This window comes from Hypanus sabinus, chromosome 2, assembly GCF_030144855.1.
Source record: "Hypanus sabinus isolate sHypSab1 chromosome 2, sHypSab1.hap1, whole genome shotgun sequence".
In the NCBI taxonomy this organism is placed as follows: domain Eukaryota; kingdom Metazoa; phylum Chordata; class Chondrichthyes; order Myliobatiformes; family Dasyatidae; genus Hypanus; species Hypanus sabinus.
Window position 1 is genome coordinate 77878893 of NC_082707.1, and position 6353 is coordinate 77885245.

Genomic DNA, 6353 nt, shown 5'->3' on the forward strand with positions numbered 1-6353 from the left:
GCACTGCTCAAACGCCATCTATAAATACGTGGATAGCACCACTATTGGCAAAATCTCAAATGGCAATGATGAGATGTCTGAGAATGAGGGATTGGCTGGCAGAGTGGTGTTGCGACACAATCTTGCACACACCATCAGCAAGGCCAAGGAATTGATTCTAGACTTGAGAGAAAGAGTGGGGAGAACACACACCAGTTCCCATTGAAGGATCAGCAGTGGAAAGGGTGAGTAGTTTCAAGTTTCTGTATGTCAACATCTCAGGATCCATTCCATGTCCAACACATTGACACAATCATGAAAAAGACATGCCAGTGGCTATGGCTCATTAGGAGTTGGAGGAGATTTGATATATCATCAAAGGCTTGCAATTTTCTGCAAACGTGTGGTGGAGCATATTCTGACTGGTTGCATTAACACTTGATATGGAGTCTCAAATGTGCAAGATCTAAAGAGGCTGCAGAGTGGTTAGAGTCAGCCAGCTACATCATGGACACAATCCTTCCCACCATTAATGACATCTTCAAAAGACAGTTCCTCAAGAAGGCATCATCCATCATTAAGAGCCCCCACCATCTAGGACATGCCTAACAGTGGGGATTAGGTACAGGAGCCAGAAGACTCGCACTCAATATTTTAGAAACAACTTCTTCACCATGAGATTTCTGAATGATCCATGAACACTACCTCAATATTCTTTTGTGTATTTTACTTATCTGTTGTAGCTTGTACTTGATGTCTTGCACTGTACTGTGCAGCAAATCAACAAATTTCATGACATTTGCCAGTGATAATAAACCTGTTTCTGATACCTAGGGAAACTTAAGTTTTTCTATTTGCTTGATGACTGTCATAATCATTTCTCTCTATATTTTGTTTAGTCATCCTTTGTTTTTTTTAAAAGTCTCCAAATCCTCCAACAAATCACTAATCTGCAGCATTGTATGCCTAGAACTTCCTTTGTTGGATACTAATGGTATGTCCTTGTGGAACATTTCATTGTACATTGAAATATCCTTTTAAATCTCTAACATTACTTAAATATAATTATGCCTTTAATCTAGTTTTCAAGTCCACTTCAACCATCTTATCCTTCATGGTATTGCATTTGTGTTTATTTAAGGTTAGGTTCCTAGTTTCAGACCCAAGATTCTTGTCTTTTTAAACTGAGTTTGCAATGGTGCCTCACCATGGTTATTCTTTCCTTGGGGAATTCTTGCTATGAGAATATTAATTAATTCTGTCTCATATTGTGTTGCTTAAGAAACATTCCGAAATACACTGTATAGAATCATCCTCTTGCCAATCTGGTTCTCCCAATCTATATGATGATTAAAATCACATGATTACTTGCAGCACCGGGTCTCGGCCTGAAACATCAACTATCTCAGCCTCACCTTCTGAGTTCCTCCAGCATTTTGCGTGTATTGCTTTGCTTTTCCAGCATCTGTAGACTTTTTTGTGCCCATCATTTCCAGATTACACCCTGTCCTCTAGTGTGGCTGGTGACAGGGGATCTATATAATACTAATGACTTCTTACTCTTGCCATCATCATAACTTATTATTTCAGTAATTTCCCTTATTAGAGGTTCCTCTATCTTTTCCTATCTGCCTCTCATTCTAAAATATAAAATATCTTCAATATTCTTGGTCAACTTGCAACCCCAGTTTTGTAAAGCTATTAAATTATTTCCATGTAGGCATATGTATGTGTATTAATGTGTATGTATATATATCACATACTCCCACATCTTGCAAATATTGTGTGCATTCAGATAAAGAACATGTACTTTTTGCTGTATCTTACTCTTTTTGTTTACCCGTACTCTAAGATCCTATGTTCCTAAGATCTGCCCTTATTGATAAACTCTGGTCATTGTTACTTCTGTCATTTCCTTGAATTCCTGCCTTCCATTTTCTCTTTTCTTCCCAAATACCTATCTTCTGAATCATATCTTCTATTTCAAACATTTCCTTCAACTCTCAGATTCCAAAGAGGCTGACTTATGAGGCAACTTTGAACTCCTGCTGTCTAAATTTACAAAACTGAGACATGATATTATTGAAGCATAAGCTTTTGAGCAGATTGATAAGGATGTTTCAACTCTTGGAGGGTTATGAATCTCTGGAATTCTCTACCCTAGAGAACTCTTCCTCCTCTCCCATCAGATGTGGGACGTGCAGGTACTGAACGGTTAGCTGTTTTACGTAATACATCTCAGAGTACAAACAATTCTCTATTAAAACATTTTATAAATATTGTTGAAATAAGAGTAGGAAATTGGGTTGCATAATTAATACATGACGACCATAAGACATTGGAGCAGAATTAGACCATTTGGCCCATTGAGTCTGCTATGCAACATATGCCAATGCTTGACTTTTCTAGACTTTGTTCTTGTGTGGATGTGTTTCATTTCCTTTAGTAAATAATGACTGTTGGTTATAATATTGGGTTAATGACAATTGCTGTGTCCGATTTTATTTTTGTTGCTTTATTGGAAGGATGGGTAACAGGGAACTTGGTTAACTTAGTATTGCATACATCTGATCCCTTTAATTGGCTTATCAGATGTGTTGACCATCCCAAATTTAATGCATATCACTGGAGAAAACTGATCCTGTTACTATTTTCCAAATTATTTTAATACTGGAAGTGAGTATTTTCCCCCATCGATGTTGAGCTAGCCAACCTATAATTTCCTGTTTTCTCTATCCTTTTTTTTAAAGCCGAAGGATTACAATATCTACATTACAATTCTTAAACTAATCTAGAGGTCAAAGAATATTGGAGAATATCCATTGAAGTATCCACTATTTGTAGGGTAACTTCATTATGTACTGTAGGGTACAGTGAATTGAAAAGAAGCTTAAACATGAGGGAAGAGATTTGAAAAGTGGAGTTCAATGGCCAGGATGTCGGGTAGATACTTCTGACTTTTGGCACTTTCATCACAGACCCAAGGTGCATAAGGTTTTGCTTTCATCATGTCAGGATAAGCGTCATCATGGAACATTAAAAAAAATTCTGCAAGTGAGGGAACCAAACACATGTGGAAGAAGTATGAGATGGAGGTTGTAGGGTAGGAGTTAGAATTCCTGCATACCAATATGTCAGAGGATCTAGCCTGGGACTGACATGTTGATACAATCATGAATAAGGCACACCGATGGCTGTATTTCAATAAGAGTTTGAGGAGATCTGGCATATCACTAAAAACTCTAGCAAATTTCTACTGTTGTATTTTGGAGAAAATTCTAACTGGTTGCATCACTGCCTGGTTTGCAAGCTTCAATAAATGGGACTGAAAGAGGTTGCAGAGGGCTGTAAACTTAGCCAGCTCCATCATGGGCACAAGGCCACCCACCATTGAGGATATATTCAAAAGGCAGTGCCTTAAGAAGGTGACATACATTGTTAAGGACTCTCAACATCCAGAACATGCCCTCTTCTCATTATTACTATCAAGGAAGAGGTAGAGGAGTCTAAAGAAATACACTCAACATTTTTGGAACAGTTTCTTCCCCTCAGATTTCTGAATGGTTCATAAACCCATGAATAATCCCTCACTATTTTTATGTATATCTTTGGTAGTAATTTCTGTGTTGTACTGTACTGCTGCAGCAAAACAGCAAGTTTCATGATGTATGTTCAGTGATAATAAACCTGACTTTGATCCTGAATTTATGATTAGTATTGTTAAAGGTAGTGATCTACAGATTATTCCTTGTGCCAGGAACCAATGAAAAAAGACTGATGTACTGATGACATGGCACATAAGGGAGTTCTTCAGATTCTGGGGCCATTGTGCTGTGGAGCATATGTTAGTTGTTCTATGGTTTAGTGGTATGTCGTTGTCTATGACACCAATGTTCCTGTTACCATGTTAACATACTACGGGAGCAAAGCTAAAACTAATTTGGTATGGATTTGGGCATCCTGCTGCAGAAGTTAAATGAATAAATAAAAATAAGGTATGGAGAAGGCACACAGAAACAAATAGTTAAAAAAAAACTAATGAAAACCTGAAAAGAAAATAGGAAATGGTGCAAATAATCAGCAAGGTCGCTGAAGGAAGAAATGGGACCTACAGTCTTTCATCAGAAGTGGGAGGATTCAAAGTGAAACGAGGTCTAAGTTGCACAGTTGGCTGGTGAATGATGATGGACTGGAAATGAGACTAAATTACATGAGTGGTTATAACATTAGCTGGAAGTTTGTAAAGGAGTGATTTAAAGCCATTTTAAGGAAAGGTATGAAGGCAATCAAATCAATCCTAATAACAGGAGAGGAGAGAGAAAAATGTAATGTGGGAAATGTGAGAACTAAATTGTTAAATTTGAATTTGAGTCTTGAAGAAATACATTGAGTTGAAAGACAAATAGTTATGTTTTGGTCTTGCTTTGAACTTTGTTTATGAACAAGCTAAAGACAAGTTAGAATTGGAGTGGAATGGAGAATTCAAATGACAGGAAACTGAAAGACACTGTGTCATTCTTATGGACCAATCTAAAGTGTTGTGTGATATGTAATACATTCCTTGTTTCTGTCCTCTCTGGTTTCACCTCTGCTAGAATGTTCATAACTGTCAGTTGTGCTTTCTATTCTGACAGGTTTCATCACATTTAAAAAAAAAATTCTCTCAGAATTATCAATAATTCTTCCCTTTCCCATCTTTTGTGCCCATTTCAGGTAAGAAGTTTGTGATATGGATACACTGAACATTCATGCACTACCATATCGGCAATTCTCTGCTTCTGTCAGACCTGTTCTGGCAATGTCATCTGTTGCAGTATTGCTACGGATATGTTGTTTCCTTTATTTTAATCTCTGCCATATGTCTATTTTTTGCAGTCACCTCATGTGCCAGAACAAAGGTAGTTTTCTTCTCCTTGTCTTCAACTCCACTTTTTGATAGCTCCAATGTGGTGCCATCGCCAGCTACATCTCTCCCTTTCTGCTTTTGGCATTCCTGTGGTCTTGTTCCTCTGTGACACCTTTCATTTCCATCAATGCCCTCTACTGTCCTGGTAGAATCTTCACGAGAGATCTCTTTTATCCTGTCTCTTTCAACCAGGGACCCAAACTCTTGTTTTGGCTAAGGCAACAATTTCACCCTGAGCTTCCTGTGTTCTGTTTCTTTGATTCGCCATCCCACACCCATTCTGACCCCTCTGTTTTTAATCACCTTGTCTGCTCCATTGAGGTTCAATGCAAGATCGACCATTGATGTATGAACAGTACCCCATCTTCCAAGTTAGAAATATTAGAGGCTTCAAGATTAAACAGCAAATGCTATCATTCCAGATAATCAGCCATTACAATTCACATTTCTAGCGTTCAATTTTCTCTCTTCTGTACTGGTATTTAAGATTTCATTTTTTTATATACTTCAAACATATAATTTGTTATTTATTAGCCTTCATTGTTATTTTAAGAGGACCCCTCCCCACTTGTTTCAACCCTATCAGAGATCTTCCTTCTGCTCTTTCAGTCCCATCCCACCCACCTTCCCTGCAGCATAAACTTGCTTTGATTGAGATCCTTTCCAGTTCTGATGGTCATTGACTTGAAATATTTCTGTACGCATTCTCTCTCCACAGATCACAGTTGAACTATAGATTATTTCCAGTATCTTCTTTTTCTGTCATGCATAAATTGTTGGGCCAGTTATTACAATAGTGTTGAAGGGAGTATATTTTCAAAGATGATGGTGTGTGACTTAAAAGAGAACCTGTAAATGATCATGTTTTCCCCTAGGTGGTGGAGGTCACAGATTTGAGAGCTGTTTTTGAACTAAGCTAAGCAAGTACCTGCTCTGCATTTTGTAGATGGTATCTATAGCCACGATGCATTAGTGTCGGAGGCATTGTTTTGGATGATGTGTGGATACCAAGCAAGCCAGCTGCTTTTGCTTCTTATTTGATGCTGTTGATCTTCAGTGTGATTGAAGCAGCACTTTGAGCATTCCGTTCATAGTCCTGCATGTCTTGTAGATGGGGGTGATGATTAGGTAGTATTGTAGGTGAGTTACTTGTCACGGGATACACAACCTTGGAGCAATTGTATCTTCAATATTGTGTCTGTCTTGATTTCATTTCTGGAGGAATTTTCCTTTCCACGATTGATATGATGCAATAAAAACTTGTGCAGTCTGGAGATAATCATGGAAATTTCATGGTCACTCTACACTAACTATGCACTACAAGGCCAGAAATTTTTGAGTGTCTGCTTAGTAGTTGAGACAATACACTCAGTGATAGTGAAAGGTGTTGTCTGAAAAGTATGAATATTGTCTGTGAAGAGAATTTGCAACTCGTCTCAAAATTTGATATTTAAAAGGCGAGCACATA